At 36.9% G+C, this 22,669-nt stretch overlaps 1 pseudogene; it reads left to right on the top strand.

The window, feature by feature from the left end:
- Positions 1 to 21,476, top strand: part of LOC138168332 (RNA-binding protein EWS pseudogene) — a 63,280-nt pseudogene extending 41,804 nt beyond the window's left edge.
- Positions 21,477 to 22,669: the final 1,193 nt, after the last annotated feature.

Raw genomic sequence — 22,669 nt, 5'->3', positions numbered from 1 at the left:
TATATCATAAGAAAATAGTAACATAATTTTTGTGAAAAAAGTTAATGTCTTACCTAGAAGAGAGGGAAAGAAAGTAGGAAAGTTTTCATTTGTGTAGAATTTGGATTTAGTCCCACTGCTCCAACTAGATTTTAATCTTGGCCAAGTTCACGATACATTAGAAAGAGGTCTGGTTCCAGAGTCAGAAGACTTGGGTTCAAATCTTATCTTGTGTGGCCTTGGGAAATTCAGCTAAATGCCCCAAGTCCACACTCTTTCTGTGAAATGAGAAGGCAGGACTGGATAGATCTTCAGTTCCTTTCTAGCTCTAGATGCTATGAGTGCCCCATGTGGGTACAAGAAAGAGAGAATATAAATCCAGGAAAATATGCCATCTCTTCTAACTTGTTTATTGTTTATGTTAGCAAATTTATGACAACAAAATGTAGCATTTGAAGATAGCTTCTTCATTAATGGAAGAGTTAATATACAGAACTGACAAATATGAAGGATCCAGGCTTTAACTATAAATTCTGATTTCATTTCAGAATAGGACAGGCTCACTTCAGAGTTGAAGGGGAATTTAATGATCATGCTTTCTAATGCCAAATGTATGCTAGAGCTGGCTCTTTTAGGCCTTTGAGCACTGATGGTTAAAATTTCAGTGTAAAGATTTATACTTCAGAAATGGACAAATCCTCCAAATCAGGGCTTGATTTGCTGTTTTATTCATTGTCTAGATGCCTACATGTGGTGTTGTATACCAAATCTCTGAAAACTGCCCACTTCTTTTCTGTTCCACTATTGCCATCCATAAGTTGGCCCAGCTTTCCCTGCAAGTTAGCAACAAATTGTTCACTCAAGGAGAAGCACTCTAATCTGTTGACATTAACTCTTCTGGTAGCTATCTACCATGATGTTTTCACTGATGTTGTCAGATGCCTTCAACAAGGATGAAAATGACATAAAGGTCAGTTACTTCACTAAGGATAAATTATTGAACTTGAAAAGGCTACAAACCAAGACTAATATTGAGAGAGCTGGTGTGCAGCTTTTGGTTTGCAGATAATTGTGCACTCAGTGTAGTCTCTGAGTCTGAGATGTGACAGAATATGGATTGATTCCCTGGCCCTTGTGCAAATTTTGGCCTGACAATTTACAGAAAGAAAACAGAGGTTCTCCACCAGCCATAGTCATACCATCCACATGTGGAAACATAGCTTACAGCAAATGGAGAAATTTTTAATGCTTTCATTAATTTCACTTACCTTGGTAGTACACTTCCCAAGAATGTATACATAGATGATGAGGAAGATGCACACATTGGAAAAGCTAGCTCAATGCTTGGGAAGCTCCAAAGGAAAGTGGAGAAAAGAGGTATTAGTCTGCCTACCAAACTAGAGGTCTTCAGAGCCATTGTGTTGACCTCATTGTTTTATACCTATGAAAATCGAATTCCATTTGAATTGTCATTCCTAAGGTCATTTCTAAAACTGAATTGCCAGACATTCAAACACTACTGCAGATAGCACAACTCTGATGAATGGGCTTATCGTGTTGTCAAACATACATTTGCCTAAAAGATTATTTGATGGAGAATTCATAAGAGGCAGATGCTCACATGGTGGTCAGAAGCCATGAAAGAACACTTTCAAGGTCTATCTGAAGAACTTTGGAATTGATTGTGAGACACGGGAGACACTAACACAGCTCTGCCTGGCATAGTGTGCCCACATCAAAGAAGGCACTGTTCTCTGTGAGCAAAGAAGAATTGAGTAGCTCGAAAGAAACATGAGATGTGCAGATTTAGAGACATGCCACTTTCAAAGAATGTTTATACAGACTATTTGTGCTCAACCTGTGGGAGCCTTCTGAGCTCCCATTGGGCTGATGAGCCACAGTCAGACACACTGTATCCTCACCCAAACATAGTGATATCATATTGGTCATCTTTAAGTATAAAGGACAGCAACCATCTACTGATCATCTAGACTTAAGAAAATAAAGGCAAGAATAATAATAATTCACATTATACTTAAAAATATGGGCATGCATATTTTAAAAAGGATGGGTATTTGTTAAATATTTGTTAGTACATTTCTAAATTCCATTGCTTTCATCATTACATATGAGAAAAGTAAAACTTAGGAAGGTTAAGCCACTTGAGGTTTTTTTCCCACACTATATCATACTTCTGATGCTTTGTTTCTAGCTGTCTTGGTAGAACCAGGGTTGAATCTAGAGAAATTTTTGAAAAATCACTCTCTGAAATGTCATAATTTTATAGATTCAAACAACCAGATTTTAAATGTGTTCTCTATGAGGTGCATATGTGATTAAACTTTAAAAGAAATCTACACTCTTTCTGGAGTAAGGCTTGGAAGTGCCAGCATTCTTGGAGAATCTTGTTTTTATATTTCAACTTGAAATAAGCATGTTCAGATTAGATTTCCATCCCGATTTAAACTATTTCATAGATTCAATTTCAGCTTTGTATAAGATGCAAGAATATCATTCTTGCAGTTGAAAAAGAAAACATTGCTGTATATATTACAAATCCTGCCCATGCAAGTGAGTGATACCTACTCACCTATTCTGAAAACCACCAAGAGACAGACTCCTGTACTGTCATAGATACAATTGACACATGCACCTTTATTGTTCCTTTTCCACTCGCTCTAGAAGACTTTAACCCTGAGGACTGTCATTTCCATTGGTAGTTCAATAGTAAGCAAAACAATATTATGCTAGAAATATACTTAAATATCTTATTGCTATATTTAGGTTTTATATCACCTTCATTTGCATATAAATATCTACCACATCTCCTACCTAGAATGCGATCCTGGAAACACAGAATAAAAATGAAAGAAAAATGTTTCAGAAAATTTAAACAATACATCAAGTTAATATGACTGTATATACTGTATTCTGACTACATAGTCTATGAACTCTATAAAGAAAGGAGCCTGTTCTTCCAAGCACACATCATCATCTAAAGAGTATATAAAAGAACTACAATTTGCATTTTTCCTATGTGGATGACTAAGCCAGTCTTTTTGAGTAACTGTAGGGGAGATGTTGTGGTGTTTCTATATTTTGTCACAGACAGTGCAAAATTTTCCAAAACTAGAGCCCCTAAGTTAAGTGCATTGCTATGAGTTCAATCTATATTTTCTCTTTGAACTTTTACCTCTGGAGCTTCACAGTTACATTTCTCATTGAGTTAAATCACAGATTCACCTCTGATGATGTTCTGTTTGTTATATTCATTCCATAACACTCCTCAGTTTAACCGTTTACTTAGTTTTCATTTATAAATTCTGAAATGTGTTATTTCAGTTTTGTTTCTATTTCATCCTATTTTTCCCCAGAGGGGACCTTAGTTCTTAGACTGTCTCACTTTGCACTATATGCCTGACAAATTGTTTTTAATTATAGTTATCTTATACCTACTTCCAATTTTGTTGTAGTTTAGAATTCCTTTAATATCTTTGTTATATCAAGATTTTAGACTCCTGTTCTCTTGCCTTTTTTTTCAGAGTAGCTTCTGTTTTCCTAATTTTCAACCTTTTAAAGTCATTAATTAGTTTTTTTTCCTTTTAGAATGCCAGGACTTTAAAACTCATTTGCCAATTCTAAAAAAAAAAAGTAATTTTAAGGATCTTTTTTATTGGTTATTACTTTATAGTCTGCCATATCTTATAATATTATATATATATATATATATATATATATATATATATATAATTTTTGAATAGAGACCTAGGATGTCATTGCTTCAGGGAGTTCTCATGAGTGACTCCAGTGTAGAATATTTTCTCTGTAACTTACAGCCTCAGAGATTTGCTGAGGGTACTGAGAGATTACCTGATTTATCCTGGGTCAATACATATGTCAGAGTCAGAATTTGAACTCAGGGTCTCCTGGCTCTGAAGCTAGCTTTCTATTACTTTGCTGTATAACTGTTACTGTACCTTCCCCACTGTGCCAGATTGTCTCCCTCAGTTGAATCTAAGTCCCTGCATATCAGAGACATAGGTACTTAATATATTCTTATTGACTGATTCAGATATTTGTTAGAACAAACACTCTTCTATTATTATTTCTTGGGTTCTTGAGGTTGCTACAGATTTTTTTTTTTCTCTTTGGAGTTGTTTCCTACCATTCTCCTTATTGATAGCATTTTTACATTATAGTTTTAGTTTTTAGTTTTTTTTTTTAGATAGAATTAATAGAAGTATCAATTGCTTGCTGGGAGGCAGGACTGAGAGCTCATATTTACATATGAATCCAAAGCTATAAGAGGGTTGATTAAAAGGATAATGGTATCAGTGAAACTGGAGGATGTACATATTTAAGTAGAAAAAATGAGAAGACCCATTTTGGACATATTGAGTTTGACACGGTAACAGTGATTCAAATACAACTGTTCAGTAGGCAATTGGAAATGCATGATTAGAATTCAAGGTATTAAGTTTGGATATATAGATTTCAGTATAATCTTTGTACAATTAGTGACTTATAACACAGAAGCAAAGTAAAACAGTAAAAGATAGCATGTAGAGAGAGTAAAAAATAGGTCTCATAATAAATAATTGGAAGATATTTATGTTTGTGAGTTGGTGTAGTACAAGAGGTATCTATTTTATGTAGGCTCAGCTGGTTTCCCTTTAAGGGGGCTGAAAAGCCTTCTTTGGGATTTAGTTAGACTTGGGGGGGGATAGTGTTTGAATTATTGGTATAAGTTCTATGCTGCCTGAGTCATAGAAAACTCAATCAATGGGGAATTATTGATCTAGAAATTTTAGGGGAGCTCTCATTGTCCTGTGGGGGTCTACACACATATGAGTGCACTTGTGTATATGTATATGTGTGTGTGTATGATATAACATATTAACCAAAAAAGGTGTGTGTGTGTGTGCACATGCATACTTGTCCCCCCTTTTAGGTAAATATGTTATAATTCAGTCTCATATGGATTAAAGAGGTTTATATTGCTTTGCCTGGTAACATACTAGTGTAATAATAATTTCTATGGAAAAGTACATTGTGAGTTCCAAATAATGAGCTATGACTTTTGGAACTCAACCAATTTATATATTGGAAAAGTTGTTATGTAATAGCAAGTAAGAGGTGAAGTCATCACATCTCTATTTAGTTTGATACCTTAACTAGATGAGACCTTTTTTGGCCTCAATCATAAGTGTTAACACTAAATGTGAAGAGTCTTTGAAAGCTATCTGTTACAGTGAACTGCTGCCAGATGAGAAGTCTCTTCTAATTGGTTGAGGGATTTTGTTATGACTTGGGTCTTTTATAAAAGAATTAAATTAGCTGGAAAAGAAAAAATCAGTCAAGTAGTCAATGAGCAATTAATAAACACCTACTATGTGGCAGATACTAAGAAAACTGGTGGGGATACAAAGAAACACAAAAAACTGTACCTGCCTTCAAGGAGCTAACAATCTGATGAGGGAAAAACATGCAAATAACTAAGTACAAACAAGTTGTTACAGGATAAATAAACATCAATCCACAGAAAGAGGGCTCCAGAATTAAGGGATCCCCATAGAAAGTGCAATTTAAACTGACATTTGAAGGAAGCCAGGAAATTCAGGAGGTTATAAAGAGAGATCATTCCAGGCTTGGGGAACAGCCTGTGGAAATGTCCAAAGATAGGAGATTCAATATCTTTTTCTAGTAACACTGAGAAGGCCAGTGCCATGGAATTGATGAACATATTGTGGGTAGAGAGTGTAATAGAAAACATAGGTGAGGATTAGCTTATGAAACAATTTAAAAACAGAGGATTTTGTATTTGATGCTGGTGGTGATATGGAGCCACTGGTATTTTTTAAGTATGGATGTAACATTATAAGTCCTGAACTTAAGGAAAATAACTTTGTTGGTTGAAAGAAGGATGTAGTAGGGAGAGATTTATGGGAAGCAGAATAAGCTGCAAGCTTAGAAAAGTCCAGGCATGAGGAGATGAGGGCCTGGTCTAAGGACCTGCTAGTATCCAAGGAGAGAATGGGTATACCTGAGAGATGTTGCAAAGGTGAAATTGACACGCCTTAGTTAACAGATTAGAGGTAAGGTTTGTGGGGGCTTAAGAGATAATGAAGTTGAGAATTATACCTAGATTGTAAGCCTGAGGGACTGGGAAAGATAATGAATTTGGTTTTAGACATGTTTAGTTTAAGATGGCTATAGGACATCCGATTCAAGATATCTAATATTCGGTTGGAAATTCAAAACTAGAGATCAGCAGAAAGATTAGTATTGAATAAGTACATTTGAGAATCAACAGTAAAGGGATAATTGAATCAATGGGAGCTGATGAGATCACTAAGAGAAACAGTACAGAAAATAAAAAAGAGGAAGATGTGAGACAGAGCCCCTGTGTGACTCTCAGTAGGAGTGACCTGGATGAAGATGCAGTAATGGAGTGAAAGAAGGAGTAGGAGATAGGCAGGAGGAGAATCAGAAGAGAATGGAGTCCTAAAAACCTGGAGAGAAAAGAGTATTTGTTAATAGTGTCAAAGTATGCAAGGAGGTCAGCATGGATAAGGACTGAGAAAAAAGGCAATGGATTTGACAATTAAGAGATTACTGGTAACTTTTGAGAGAGTGGTTTTGGTTGAATGATGAGATCAGACACCATACTTTAGAGAGTCAAGAAGAGAGTAAGAGGTGAGGAAGTAGAGGTAACTACACACAACTGCCTTCTCAAGGAGTTTTGTTACAAAAGGTAGGGGAAATGTGGCACAACAGCAGAATGAAAGGATTAAGTGAGGGTTTTTGGAGGATGGGGAGAAATGGACATGTTTGCAGTCTTTAGGGAAGTGAACCAAGAGGAGACTGAAAATAAGTGAGAGAATGGGGATTAAAGTAGGGGTCATTAACTAGTGGAGATGGGATGGAATTGGATCATATATGAAGGCAGAGGAGTCCAGTTGAGGTTATGGCATGTAAATTTGTAGTGGACCCAGTCAGAATAGTTGGAATTTGAGAAACTAGAGTGAATGTGTAGCTCTAGGTGAACCCCCTGAGAAGGAACCAGCTGTGAAGGAAAGAGAAGCCTCAACTTCAATCTTGTCCAGTCTTGTCCTTCCTCTCTCCCTTTTAACTGGAGAAGGTCCTCCCAGCCTGAAAGAATCTTGAGGATGTGTCCTAAATGGTGCCCTAATATTAAGCAATGACATTGTTTACATTACAGACCAAAGCCACCCTAGCTTCATAACTCTACATGAAGCCCAGAAAATAAACTATACCACATATAAAAACAAGTTCTTGAGCATCCCACAAATGGGAGTGAAGGATTTAAAGCAATTAGTAGCTATTTGTCAACCCTCTTGTCACATGTGCTCTATGTACTTGTAGGAGAGTGTAACTAAAATTGGAATGGTGTTTTGTACCAATTCTTATTGTACCACCTTAGTAAATGCCCCTTTTCAAATGCAACATAAATCTGATTGTCAATTTATAATCTTCAGGGGAAGCATACTGGTGGTAATTTAAGCCAATGTTATTAGATATTCTACCCTTTGGGTAGAATCTTGAGATGGATCTAGAGCCAAGTTTTCCCAACCCAACTAATCAGTAGGTGTGGTAGTTGGGTAAAAAGGGATGCCTCAGAGCAGATCATAGAACTGAATCTCAAAGACTATTTAGTCCAGTTGTTCTCATTTTGAAGATGAAGAAACGGGCATAGAAAGCTGATGTTTCTTGCAGACATTTATGTTATAAAGTTAATAAGTAGCAGAGCGAGGAATCAAGACCAACTCCTCTGATTCCACACCCAGAACCATATTGCATATTCAAGATTTCTGCTAGAGTACTATACTTAAGATCTAAATACAATACCCTTCATAGTTCCAAAAGCCTTTGCTCTGAATTTTTATTAAGAATCATTAACTCTGGGTGGCCAGGTGGCTCAGCAAGTAAGAGCACCGGCTCCAGTGTTGGGATGACCTAGAGATCGAATCCTGGACTCAGACACTTATTACCCACCCAGAAACACCTGGTGGTGTAACCTCGAGCAAGTTACTTAACCCCGATTGCTTTAAAAAAAAATCATTCAAATCTGAAACCATTAAATAAATTAAAAAAAAGAATCATTAACTCACATAATCTATAGAGACAATGTTGTCTCATCATGTACCTATTGCCACGACTTTGCTTCTGTCTTTCCATACACAAGTGACGTTCAACATTGCAGATCAAATACTTATAACTTTCTAGTTAGTGACATAATTCATAGCCCAGAAATAGTGATCAATAATAGTTTTAGAGACACTGAGGAGGATCAATAAAACCTTCTACCAAAGGAACCTAAATTTTCTACATTTCCTTGAGAATGCCTCATCTCCAGAAAATCTCTACCCTTCTTTGGTATTCCCTAAAGTAATGATGAGTCCTCTGAGAAAATTGTATTTTATCCAGCAAACTGGAGAGCTGCCCTAAATTAATTACATATAAGCATCCAGCCAGCCACTTTGGTTCAGATAATGCTTTTACTGTAATCCAGCAAAGTCCAGTGCATGGGTTTTATGGTCACTTCTGTCTCAGTTCAATTCATTGTTCAGAATTATGACCTCAGGAACACCAGTGAGTTCCCGATCGAAGATGACTTGGCTAAAACTAAAACAGGAAAGAAACTTGTTAAATGGTATCAGCGTTTATAATTTAAAATGGCTCTGTTATTAGATATTGTAAAAGCACAAAAGGTGATCTTGTACAGGGGTTATAACCTTTGGCCCCATCTATTCCAATTACAGTGTAATGTGTGGTGAATTTTTAATCTCATATAATTAAACACTGAATTAATTTTATAAAACTAAAAAGGCTTTTAAACCTTTATTAATCATCCTTTCAGAAGAAGAAAATAAGTATGTATTTCCCACTAGTTATGTTGTTAATGTCTAATTCATACAATGAATCAAATCCCCAGTTTTCTGTGGGAGGTTAAAATATTTGCATTTTAAGCTTAAAATATTTTGTCTGTTAGGATAATAAAATAAAAATTATTTGAAAATACTATTAATATTATGTGAATTTGCTATTTGTCTTGATAATATGTTAACCATTTAGAAAAAAATAATAAACAAATATTGGTATGTATCTGTTTTGGGGGAAAAGTGATGATAACTCCTCCCCCTCCCCACTTCCACCTGTTTTTAAGAGCATCTTACCTCACCTAAACTTCTCAAAGAAAGGCACTCCATGTCTAATCATGAAAAATAATCATATAAAGAGATTTTTTAGCTTCATTGGGCCTTACATATGATTTAGCCTACCATCCTTCTTTTACAGATGAGGAAACTGATGCCCAGAAAGGTTAAGGTACTTGCATCCAATCATGTTCCTTGTAATGACATTTAGAAGTCTAACCCAGTTCCCCTGACATTCCTTCCATTGCATTGTGTTATTTTTCCAAATGACATGTCCTTTAAGCATGTACACACGTGTACACACACACACAAATACACACACAACTCAATGTAGTTTTGTTTGTTTATTTATTTTTGTTTTGTTTTTTACTGGATTTCATCAGTGTAGGGAGTTCCTTAGCACAGTGGATAGAGTTCTGGACTTGGAGTGAGGAAGTTCAAATCCCTCTTCAGACCTGTAGAAGCTTTGTGGCACCAGGCAAGTCACTGAACCTCTGTCTAAGCATTGGTTTCCTCATCTGTAAAACTGGAATATTAAGAGCATCTATCTCATAGGTTGTACAAATTTGCCCTGAAATGTTAAGCTTTATTAAATTAAATTGCTCTAGGACTTTTTGGGACACAACTACATATGTGTAGCTTTGTATTGGCCACATGGGATACTGGTGGGGATAGTTTTACCAGCAAAATTTGAGACCAATGGGCCTTCATAGCTGCATAAGAGAAAGGGATCCTTGAGATGTGGAAGCACTCTTTGGAGAGGGGTAACATCTTATATATACACATAAAAAAGTGAAGGATAGATTGAACATAACTATGCAGAAGTGGAAGTGGGGAAGAAGAAAGAGAGCAGGCATTTACTAAGGTAAATTTACTATGTGCCAAGCATTGCACTAAGCATTTTGCAAATATCCCATTTGATCTGTACAACAACCCTTTGAGGTAGGTGCTATTCACAGTTTAGGAAACTCAGGCAGTCAGAGGTTAAGTGACCTGCCCCAGGGTTATATAGCTAGTAAGTTCCAAGTCCTGCTTTGAACTCAGGTCTTTCTAATTCTAAGTCTGGCACTCAGTCCATTGTGCCACCTAGCTACTATAGCTGAAATCCTTCCTTTCTCATTTGCTCGGCTCAGTGAATGATCTGTTTAGATAAAACTTGGACCTGATTTGTGCCTACATCCTGCTGTTGCTCTCACATGGTGAATTTATCCACTTTCTATTTCCCCCTTTCTCCATACCTCACAGTTGTCTGGCATTATCTGCCTTTTGGAATTTCTTGCTCTCTTAAGTCCTCTTTATTTGCTGTTTGTACTTTGATAAATGGGTTTGCCTCCAAATAAAGAAAAGCTACTATTTATTGCATCGTGAGCAAGTGTGTGCTATAAAAGGTATGGATATAAAGGGAAATAAAATGACTAGTGGGGATCTTTTACAGTGTATGATGGAGCAGAAAGGCCAGTCTCAGCTCAATGATAAGGGAAAGAAAATATTTCTTCTTTAATGTAGAGGCTTCAGGCTTTTTTCTTTCCGTAAAATTGTATAACTAAGCTCCTTAAACAGCAAGAGAAAAGTACAATGCAAAGCCATGGAACTAAATTGCCCTGGATTTTAGAGAGAGAAAAAACAGCTAGATACCTATATTGATTTCTTTTTATAACATATAGGGGCTCCATGTATAAAGTACTTTATAAACTAAAAAGTATAAATGCTTGTTGTTGTCATTTATTATCATCATCATCTTCATCATTATTATTTTTATTATTACCATCTTGGCAATCCATATCTTAAGAGAGTTGCCTGGAGCACTGAGAGGTTAAATGACTCATCAGGGTCACAAAGAAAGCAAGTGTTAGAGATATGATTTGAACCCAGAACTTACCGACACTGAGGTCAACTCAATCTATAATGCTCTCTAGAGACTCTGAGTTTTCCAACAATTCCCTATACTGATAAAAACACAGATCCAGACAAAATATAAACATATGTAATATAGGCATGTATATATTCTGTCATATATATATATATGCTTTTGTTGTTTAGTCATTTCTCAATGGTGTCTGACTCTTCGTGATACCTTTTGGGATTTTCTTGACAAAGATACTGGAGTAGTTTACTTCTCTATTTCCTTCTCCAGCTCATTTTATAGATGAGGAAACTGAGGCACACAGGGTTAAGTGACTTGCCCAGGGTCACACAGTTTGTAAGTGCCCGAGGCTGGATTTGAACTCAAGATGAGTTTTCCTGACTCCAGGCCCTGTGCTATAAACTCTGCCACCTAATTGCCCAAATATATGTTATATATGTATATATATATAAACACATATGTATATATATAAATACACATGTATATATATATATATGTGTGTGTGTGTATATATGTATTCATTTAGTCTTAATTTGTGTTTTTATTTGTGTAGGGAACTTGTGTAAGAAAACTTTCTATTTAAAAAATATTTACCTGCAACTCTTCTAAAATTTTTAGTCAGATGGAATTGCCTGCATCATTGAATGGTTAAGTGACTTACCCAGGATCCCTTGGCCACTATATGTCAGAGACAAGATTTGACCTCAAGTCCTCCTGTCAAGTCCAGCTGTCTATTCAAAAGGCACCTCGGTGACACATGGATAGAACACTGGCCCTGGTGTAAGGAAGACTTGAACTCAAATTCAGCCTTAGACAATTAGCTGTTCCTCATGTATAATATGGGGGAAATAACACTAGGGTTATTGTGAGAATAAAATAAGATCATATTTATAAAGCACTTTGCAAAGATTAAAGTTTTCTATAAATGCTAGCTATTAAAACTTGTTACCTCTAATTTTTATTACAGGAACAAAATTTTTTTCTCTTAAAAATCTCAATGAAAAAATCCAATAAAATACCAAATCATTTTTCTTTTTTTTTTTTTTTAACAATTGGGGTTAAGTAACTTGCCCAAGGTTACACAGCCAGTTTGTGTGTGTGTGTGTGTGTGTGTGTGTGTGTGTGTGTGTGTGTGTGTGTGTGTGTATTAAGTATCTGAGGCCAGAACCCATCCCAGGTCCTCCCAACTCCAGGGCCAGCGCTCTTACTCACTGCGCCACCTAGCCACCCCATCAAAGCATTATTCTTTTCCACAATCTGGTATGAGTGTGCCTCTCTCCACTTTCTCATTTGGTTGTAAACAGAAGCAAGTGAAGTAGATGAGCCATAAATTATTTTCAGATATTGAAGCAATTCATAGAACAGAAAGGTGAATGACCTCTGGCTTCAGAAAATGGCTCTCTCTGAAGAAATGTTCAATAAACATTAATTAACCTCCTATATTTACAGGTACTGTTTTAGGCACTGGGAATAAAAGTCCAAACAATGTAACAATCTCTACCTGTATTGAGCTTACATTCTAATGGGAGATAACATGTGCATATGTATATGTGTGTGTGTGTATATATATATCACAAATAAAACATTAATAAATACAAATATATACAAAATACTTATATAAAAAGTAGTTTTGAAAGAAAGGTGCCAGCTGTTGGGGAGATCAGGAAATGATTCAGGCAGAAGCTAGTGCTTGTCCTGAATTTTAAAGGAAGAGAAAGATTCTTTGAGGTAGGTAAAGTGGGAGTATATTCTAGGAACAGGGGAAGGCCATTGCAATGGAATGAGAAAAGGAGATGGAGAATCATGTGTGAGGACCATAGAGAAGGACTGTTTGGTTGGATCACAGAAAGTAGGAGGGAGAGTAATGTTCAATGAATCTAGACAGGCTAAAAAGGTAGACTGTGGCCATATTGTGAAGGACTTTAAAAGCTAAATTGCCAGATTTATGTCTTATATTAGAGGCAATAGGAAGCCTTTGGAGCTCATGGAATGTGGGAGTCACGTGGTCAAATCTGATTTGAGGAAAATTGCTTTGGCAGCTGTTTTAGGTTGGACTGAAATGGGGAAAGATGATGGAAGATATTGTTGCAATAATCTAATTGAGAGGTGATGAAGGCTTGAACTAAGATGTGAAAGCAGTGTGAGTAGAGAGAAGGTGTCAGATATAAGAGATATTTTGGAGGTGTTAATGGCAAGATTTGGCAACTTATTGGATAAGTAATATAAAGGAGACTGAGGAGTTTAGGATAGTGCTTATATTATGAAACCAGGACACTGGATGGTAGTGCCTTTGATAGCAATACGGAAGTCTGAAAGGTATCTAATTCTCTCTTTTAATTTTTTTTTTCTATTGACAACTATCTGCTGCCTCTCCCTTCTTCTTCTCTCCACCTATAAAAAATAAACTGGGAAAAAGGAAAAACAAAATCCCTGCAACAAATATGTGGCTGACCAAAAACACTTTCAAACACTGAAGATGCTTTGAAGTGATTATCTCATTTGGAATATCCAGTTCGTTATCTCTTTGTCAGGAGATGGGTAACATTATAAATCATTTGTCCTCTAAAAATGATTGCTCTTGCATTGATCAGTTCTTTAGTCACTTATAATTGTTTGTTTTTCTAATGTTGTTATAGTGCACTCATTTTTCTGTTTCTGTTCACTTTACTCTACATCAATTCAAAGTGAAGTTCAAAGGCGCCCATTCACCCCTCCACAGTTTACTATTTTATAAACTTTTATTTATGCTCTGAGATTATGTGATGTGAGTTGTTCCCCATTCTTTCCCTTTTCTTCATTTCCTTTTTAATTTCCTTTTCCTTCTCATTTTAAGCTCAAACATAGTGAAAGTCATTTTCCAGGATCTCAGAGACATGCTAGGTACTTGAAGGCCTTATGTGTTACCAAAGGGACCAAAATTAGAGTGCTTCTACTCCAAGGCAGTCTAATTGCCATCACACTGGTGTGAGCTCAGTGTTTAAGTTTCTATCTGTGAAAGCTCTGAGTTCTGCTAGTCTACACCTATAAGCCAACTGGAAAGCTCCGTTGATTGAAAGAGACCTTAGTTATTCTTTTATAGGCTGGGCTAGATGCTGGAATTGAGATACTCCTTTGAGCTTGGTACATTATTCAGGGCCTCCTTACATAGAAGGTCCCTTTTGCACTTCATCCTGGATCTGCAATCCAGGATTGGGTAGTGGACAACCAAATTGCCAGTTGGTGTGTCTCCATTGCAGTGTCCTGGTATGGGTCTGGAAGTACAGTACAGGTCTGAAAGTTCCTTTTGTGTTAATGGGCAGCTACTCTGTGAGCACTGGAAAGCTTCTCTTGCTGTGTATTCCTGCCCTGATCCTGCCTCCAGAGATTTCTGTTTCCCTGTGCTGACCATGGCCTATGTCAAACTAAGATGCACAAAAGACATATGTGACATTTTTTCTGGAATTCTACATCAGGATTAAATCAGTGTATTTTGTAGATGTTTGGAAAAGCTGCATTGCTTCTTTCTACTCCATCATCTTGACTCCCCAACTCCCCTCCATTTTTAACTTCCCTATGACTTCTGCTCATATCATAGTTCTTGGGGAATTTTGGATAATCCCTGCCCTCTTGTCCCATTAAAATGTGAATGCTACATCTTTATTAAAATAATAAGTATAATTTTCTTATTATTGGATTGCATTCATCTTTTTTGTGTTTCTCTTTACTCCTAAGTTTATATTTCAAAATTTCTATTCAACTCTAGTCTTTTGATCAGGAATCTTAGGAGTCATCTTTTTCATTAAAGGTCTATTCTAAAAAATCCTTATAGAATTATATTCATTTTTATGAGAAAATTATTCTTTGCTGTAAACCAATATCTTTTGCCTTTTGGAATATAATATTCCATGTTTTCTTCATCTTTATGGTAGTAGCTGCTAAATCTTATGTGATCTTGACCATGTCTCCTTAGCACAGGTGCATTTTTTTCTGGATGCTTGCAGTATTTTTCTTTTACTTGAAAGTTCTGGACGTTGTCTTAATGTTCTCAGAAGATTTCATTTTAAGGATTCTTCTAGGAGATGACCAATGGACTCTTTTTAATTTCACTTTGTCCATTTGTTCTAAGAGATCTGGGCGTTTCCTTTTAAGATTTCTTGAAATAGCATATCTATATCTTTTTTAAGTTATGGCTTTCAGGGGCAGCTTGGTGGTACAGTGGATAGAACATCAGCTCTGGAGTCAGGAGGACCTGAATTCAAATCCAGCCTCACACACTTACTAGCTGTATAATCCTTGGCAAGTCACTTAACCCCAATTGCCTCCCCAAAATAAATGAATGAATGAACAAATAAATAAATGTTAGCTACTGATCACAGCTAGAATAAATTGGTGATTATGTATATGTATAATATACACATATTTTTAAGAAAATAGTTCGAACAGTATACATTATAAATGTGAAATGTTTGTTGTTCTAGTTCCCCCAACTAACACCTCCTACCCTCCAAACTATGGTCATTGCTCTAATGAGCAATCTTAATATCCCCTCGCCTTGGAATACACCTAGCTTAATACCTTGGCAAAAAGAATATAATATTTGTTGAACTGAATTGAAATGTACTGAATTTATCTGGATCATTTGTTAGGAGTCTCCCCTGAAGTTAAAAACAAATCTAACTTTTGGCAGTGAATTTCAACAGATAAACATCTAAGCACATGAATTGTGCCCTAATCCATTACTAGGAGAATAAGTCCAGGAAGTGAGCTAGAACTAGACATTTCTCTGAATGTTACATGCCAAGTGTGAGGCATGCCATTGCTAATTTACCCCCCAAAAAGGGGGGAGGGTTCTATGAGCTTGCTAGCAAATCATAGATTGAAGGAGAGAATAAACACATTAAGAAGCAAAATATTTTTTTTTCTTTTTACTGCTCTGAGTTGTTTTCCTTTTATTTCTATGTTTTCCCATTTCCCTATTGATTTTAATTAATCTCACCCTAGAATCATGAGCCCTGTGAACTTGGAGAATTTTTTTTAATTAAAAAAAAAAAGAGTCTACAAGTTTTTTCCCAGATTGCCTGGCTTTAATAATAAATTACTGTTTTCTAGCAGGATCATATGCAGAACTCTGATTTTGTTTCTTCCTCTGTTCATATCCTGATAATTGAGGCTGAATTCCCTTGTCTTTAATATGCCATATATTCTCCACCTGGCAAAGGACTCAGACAGATACAGATAAATACCCTGTAGACATACAGACAGAGAAACTGCTGTAATTGCTTTCATAATGACTCTCAGACATCAAAGGAAGGCAAATAATGGTATTTAACACTGTTTCCATTCTTTAGCTGAAATGTAATTTTATAGAGTTATTGTCAGGCAGTACAGTGAACGTACAAGTACAACTGTCATATTCTGCTCATATTAATTAGCTGCCCATGAGAGGTCCAGGCTCGTAATGGCAAAGTTCTCCTCATTTCAGATGGTCTGATATTCAGACAGAACCATACGTACAATAGCTTGATTAACATAGTTGCTTAGATCAGGTTTTCCCTGGGAGCGTGTCAATTGGCATTTTGAAGAATCAATTAATTAGCACTCCAAATAATCCATTCCTGGGTTAATGAAAGTGTTTTGTACAGCTGCAAAAAGAAAAAATTCTTACTTGAAGAAAAACTAAACCCTTCCAAAATAGCAAGAAAAAAATTTAACATTTGGAAAGCTATGTTGTCCATTTCAAGATTCCAGTGAAAGCCTGTAAAAACAAATCCATTTAATTTACATATGTAGTTTAACCCCAAAATGCTGGGCTTTTGGCTTAGATTGTTTAAGGAGTGGCTTATATGAGGTTATGGAAACTAGAACTTTTATTTACTATTTTAGCTTGTGAGAGCAGTGGATAGAGTGTCTTGGTGAGAGGAAGATGTTTGTTCAAGTCTTGTTAATGATATATACCAGCTGTGCAACCCTAGGAACGTCATGTAAGCTACAAGTACTCCAGACAAGTGAACTTTCTGAATCAGTAAATTGGAGTTGATGATTTCTGATTGTGTAGTTTCAATGATGGGAATTCTCTTTACTGATGAAATCATGTATACAGACTCTGTGTCTCTGTTTCCCTAGTGGCTAACAATACTATGATTTAAATAGTGTAAGAGATAGCTTATTTACATTGGCCATACTTTCTAACAATTAGAATTTGAAGGTAATATATATTCTAAATTTTCCAAAATGGCAATCTTACATAGTATTACATATCAAATATCCATGCTGTTCTGGGAATAATATTTGATTTTCATCTAAGTGAGAATTACAAATGAAAGATATAAATGTATTTTTAAGTTTACATTAAAGATACAATACATGGGGGTGGCCAGGTAGCTGTAATAGTAATGGTATTTAAAGATCCCCCTGTATTGGCTTAGTTTTTGAATTGATTGTGTTAAAACCCAGAGCTTGTGAATCCCACTTGTGGGATGTACTTGTTGATGTGAAAAGAGAGTGCTGAACTGGGAGGAGCTGGTGACGTAAATTTAGAGAGACACAAGCAAAGAGAGAGGCAGAAGAACTTTTTGGAAGCAGCATCTTGGAGGCAGAGAGAGATGGAGAGGATTGCTGAGGGCCAGTTTGAATTGCCCAAGACTTTTAAGAGCTGCCACCCAGAGCTGCCAAAGACTGAGGAGACATGGCAGTTAATGCTGGCACTTTGTCTGTCTGTTTTGATGTTGTTTTGCCAGATTTGTTCACTGGTGAAGGCCAATGCTGTTGTTGCAGAGGTACTGGAACCTTGCTGTTGGTTCAGAAGTCCTGAAGAAGGATTTTCTTGCTGTATGTTTATAGAAATCCTGGAAGAGGGTCTTGCTAATGTTTTCAGGGGTCCTAGGACTGTTCTGCAGACAGAGAATGAATTAACGAAGACACTGGCAATGTATCTTGTGGCCTTGCTAAACTTTGTCTCCCCAGGAACAAAGATTGCTGAGAACTTGCCTTGGGTCAAGATGAAGAAAAGACTTCTTTTTGGGTATTAAATGCTGTGCTTAAGCTTGTTGTAACTCTGGGATAGATTCAATGGTGATCCAAGGGTGGGGAACTTTTGACTTTTTTTGTGCTCTGTGATTGAACAAATGAATGTACTTTACTAATGATTGGAAACTAATCTCCATTTGAGAAGAGGGGCTTTGTGGTTGACTAAATGAATGTACAGCCTAGGGGTGGAGTAGTACTTGGAGATTATTGAATTATACTTGGTGAATGCTATATTTTGAATGATGCTATATTTTGGTTTTCTCTGTTCTTAATTTTTCACTGAATAAAATGGAGAGCACCTATGCTGGTATTTTGAACCTTGGGAAGTTGCCTTTTGATGGCATTACAGTAACACAGTAAGAGCACCAGCCCCAGAGTTGGGATGACCTGGGATCGAATCCGGGCTCAGATACTTACCACCACACCCAAAAATTACTGGCCGTGTAACCTTGAGCAAGTTACTTAACCCCAATTGCCTTAAAAAATTTTTTTTAAAGATATAATATGTGTTTTTTAAATCAATTCATTTTCTAGCAGAGGAGAATAGTGATATTTGCTACCACTTCCAACAGATGCAATAGTTCTCACACAAGAAATGTTTTACAGTGCAAACTATCAATCATTTAGTTTTTTTCTTTAATTTGAGATCCATTTTGCGTTTGCAGTTATGACGGATTGTAAGCACTCTTCGAATTATAGAATCTTCCTGAGCAACTTCAAAAAACTATAGGCAATTTAGGTTACCCAGTGGATAAACAGTGGACTGAGAGTCAAGAAAACATGAGCTCCAGTCTGGCCTTGGCTACTTATTAGCTGTGGGACCCTGAGCAAATCACTTAACTTTGGTCTATTTCAGTTTTCTTTTCTTTTTTTTTTTTTTGGAGGGGCAATTGGGGTTAAGTGACTTGCACAAGGTCACACGGCTAGTAAGTGTTAAGTGTCTGAGGCCGGATTTGAACTCAGGTCCTCCTGACTCCAGGGCTGGTGCTCTATTCGCTGCACCACCTAGCCCCCCTGTCTCAGTTTCCTTAACTTTAAATAGAAGATAACAATAGCACTTATCTGGCATGGCTATTGTGAGGATCAATGAGATAATATTTGTAAAGTGCGTATAATCAAGTACATAATAACTGCCACATAGTAGGTACTATATAAATGCTTGTTCTTTCTCTTCTTTTCCCTTCTCTTCCCATCACAACAATGTTCCTCAAGTTAGGCTCTCCTTTATTTAACACTGTGAACCCAAATTGAGAGTGTTTTTATACAAATCATTACTCTTCAGGAATTTCATTAATTCAAACCAAATTGAATTTTGTTCTTTTTTTCTTCAGAATTCTGTGGTATTAAAATAGAAAATTAGTTTGTTAGTAGTTCAAATAGAGAGGAAATAAAAGTTTTGTATCAAGAAATCAGGTGTTCTTAGAGGTATATTGGATCCAACTCTTCTAGTGAGAACCCGTTGTTAAATTTTAATTGTAGGAGGAGGGAGCGAAAAAGACATCCTTGTATTATAGTACTTAAAGGCAAACTGCAGCCCACCAGGGCTATGGTATTCATGCAGCCCAAGCAACTCAAGGATATCCATAGGCCATCCAGGTATATGGGCAGTAAAGTCATAGAATCTATGGGCAGCCTACTGATGTTAGCTATATACAGGTTCAGACAACTGCAACATATGGGAAGACTGTATATGCAACCTTTTATGGATAGCTTGCAACAGGTTTGACTATACCAACTGTGCCTTAGGTTTAACAGTCAGACTGTTCAAGGATATGCTACAGGGCCCTACAATTCCTCCACCACTAGAGTTACAACCACCCAGGCATCACACACAGCATAGTCTGCATAAAGCATCCAGCCTGCTTACTCAATCTATGGGCAGCATATAGTAACCACTATGCCCACAAGAACCCAGGATGGCAACAAGACTCCTGGGACTACTCAGCCTCCATCTTTTACAGCAGGCTATAGTCAAACCTAGCATAGGATATGGAAAGAGAAATTACAGTTATCCATCAGTGCCAGGCAGTTACCCCATACAACCAATCACCATGCCTCCATCCTATTCTCCAACTAGCTATTTTTCCACCAGCTGACTAGTTATGATCAGAGCAGTTACTGGCAGAAGAATGCCAATGGCAATAGAACAGCTATGGACAGTAGAGTAATATATTCACCAGAGCATCTATGGGAAGCAGCCCCCCACTAATTATCTGCCCCCACCCCAACTGGATCCTACAGACAGACTCTAGGTCAGTGTAGTCAAAGGAGCAGTAGCTTCAGGCAGCAGAGTACATTCTGGCAAGACCACCTCAGTAGCATGGGTATATATGGGCAGGATTCTGGACATGTTTTTGGACCTGGAGAAAACCAGAGCATGAGTGGCCCTGATAACTGGAGCAGGGAAAGAGGGAGATTTGATCATGGAGGCATGAGTAGAGATGTGTGGGGAGGAGGAGGAGGAGGAAGATATGGTGGTAAGGTGCAGGAGAGTGAGGTGAATTCAATAAGCCTGGTAGACCTATGAAAAAAGGACCAGTCCTTGACTTAGGCCAGATGAAGACTGTAGATCCAGATGAAGTCTCAGAAAATAGTGCAATTTATGTATAGGGACTCAATGAAAATGTAACGGTTGATGAACTGGCAGACTTTTTCAAACTGTGTGGAGTTGTCAAGATGAACAAAAGAACTGGAGAGTTGATGATAAACATTTACTTAGACAAGGAAACTGGAAAACCAAAAGGAGATGCTATAGTATCCTATGATGAACCACCTACTACAAAGGTAGAATGGTTTGATAGGAGAGACTTCCAAGGTAGGAAACACAACCTCCATGAACAGCATGTGAGGTGGCAAGCCTCCCTGGGAAGGCAGAAGGGATGCCTCCCGTTCTCCCAGGAGGTCCTGTAGGAATAAGGGGTCCAGGAGGTCCTATAGTTAGAATGGGGGAGGGCAGAGAAGGAGATAAGGGAGGTTTTCCACCAACAGGACCCAGGGAATCCTGAGGAAACCCCTCAGGAAGAGGAAATGTCCAGCGCAGAGCAGGGCATTGACAGTGTCCTAATCCATGCTCAGGAAACTGGAATTTTGCCTGAAGAATAGAGCACAATTAGTGTAAGGCCCCTAAGTCTGAGAGGTATCTTCTAGCACCCTTTCCACTTTCTGGTGGTAATTATGACAGAGGTGGCCCTAGTGGCATGAGGGGTGGGAGAAGTGTCCTCATGGACAGTGGTGGGTTTGGTGGTATGTTCAGAGAAGTCTGAAGTGGAGACAGACTTCAGGGAGGCTGAGGGATCAATCAAGGAGCCTTTAGTGGAAAAAGAAGAGGAGGTCCTGGCAGTCTTCCTGGACCTCTCATGGAGCAAAAGGGAGAAAGACAAGGAGGTTATGGAAGTCACAGAAAAATAGATAAAGGCAAGCGTCATCAGGAGTGTAGAGACAGACCCTACTAAATGCAGAATCTCCATAGAGCTGCATTTACTACCACATATATTTTTAAACCAGAAAATGTTTTAAATTTATTCGTATTTATAATATTTACCACAGCAATATGATTATTCTTTGTTTGTACTTTAGCATTTTTTATCATTTGTGGAGAAATGTTAAAACAAATTGAATGGTAGAGCCTGAAGTTTCTTTTCCTTCTTCTAAGATGGCTGTTTAACAAAGACTGAGTCAATGAAAACCATTGTCACAAGAATGTTCAAATATCATTGTGTGGTGTCCCAGAAGGAGAATTAACTATGACAATGTTAATGGTTGTGTTGTTGTTATTATTTTTGTTGTTGTTGTTTTAAAATAAAATTCCAAATGTTTATAAACATAACAGATTAGTGGTAAGTATGCCTCAGAAATTGACAATTCATACAAATCAGGGCTTAGTTTATTGTTTTGTTGATGGTATAAACTTAAGAAAGTATTAATAATGTATATTAAATTTATAATTTCTGCAGCGGCAAGTTGTTAAACATTTAGTAGCATATTCTTATATAACTCTATAAACATTACTTGAGCTCAGCAGGTCTGCAGTTGAAGGCTCGGGGAATGAAACCATCACCAATTCTGGAGTAATGGCAATAATAATAATGATAATAGATATTATATAATAATGCATTTATTTAATAGACATTTAATAATTATACAAATATAATAGGAGTAGGCATTTATATAATGTTTTAATGTTTGCAAGGTGCTTCAAATCCATTATCTCACTTGAATCTCAAAACAACCCTGAGTATCCTTATGTTTGATTTTATAAACAAAGATTTCAGAGTGTGTATGAAATTGGATGGGGAAAAATACATTTTAATTTTTACAAATCTCAACTTGAAATGTGGCATTTAATTTAATGATGAATGTAGGCAACAAATATTCTGAGAAGGCATTTATCAGATTGTCAAAGGGATTCATGACACACACAGAAAATTAAGAACCCCTGCAATAAGTAAATTCTCATTTTATGTTTACATCACTCAGAAAAAAACAAATTTGCTTAAGTAAAACTATAGTCAAAAGGAAGTATTATGTCATAGATAGAATGCTTACTAGCGTCAAGAATGTAGTTGAAATATTACCCGGTTTTGAGAAAGAGGAGTTCTGATGAAATTCCACCTTTTCTCCTTACTGGCTACTAAGTAGACTTTGT

This window comes from Petaurus breviceps, unplaced genomic scaffold, assembly GCF_028583685.1.
Source record: "Petaurus breviceps papuanus isolate PSGF00001 unplaced genomic scaffold, PetGlider_PUasm1.0 37, whole genome shotgun sequence".
Lineage (NCBI taxonomy): Eukaryota > Metazoa > Chordata > Mammalia > Diprotodontia > Petauridae > Petaurus > Petaurus breviceps.
This window is presented reverse-complemented; position numbering and strand designations above follow the sequence as displayed.